This window comes from Condylura cristata, unplaced genomic scaffold (assembly GCF_000260355.1).
Source record: "Condylura cristata isolate star-nosed mole 26May11 unplaced genomic scaffold, ConCri1.0 scaffold00019, whole genome shotgun sequence".
Lineage (NCBI taxonomy): Eukaryota > Metazoa > Chordata > Mammalia > Eulipotyphla > Talpidae > Condylura > Condylura cristata.
In genome coordinates, this window is record NW_004567120.1 from 18,040,533 (window position 1) to 18,041,079 (window position 547).

Sequence of the window (547 nt, forward strand, 5' to 3'; positions counted from 1 at the left end):
CTCTCCTTTTTCTCTGCTCAGTTCCACCCTCCTTCTGGGTGGGGCAGGGAACCTGGAACTTCCCTTCTCCTAGGGACCACCCAGTTACATAAGGAGGGAGTGGAGTTTACGGGCAGAGTGAATCAACACAAAATACAAATACATACTTATCTTCAGAGGCTTTTACCAGGGTTTTAATTTTTTTTTTTTAACTGAGGAAACATTGGTTTACAACATTGGATATGATTTAGGGGAACAGGCTCACACTTCCTGAGATGGATGTCACCATGTCACCTCCACCATCAGAGCAGACCTGTACACTAGGTCATTGAGTGCCTTCCTGCCGGAGACTCTTTGTCCCCAATCACGGATTATTGGGGGGCAGAACAGGCAGGGTCTCAAGGTGGAAATGGCGTCGGCAAGCGGAGATTCCTAGAAAAGGGGGGAAAGGGACACAAAGGGGGAGTGGGCGCAAGGAAGACACGGGAGTCGGAGTTGGGTGCAAGTCTTCCTGCTCTGCCTTCAGCAGAGGTTTATTTTATACACTTCAAGCCGGCAGAGGGATGAC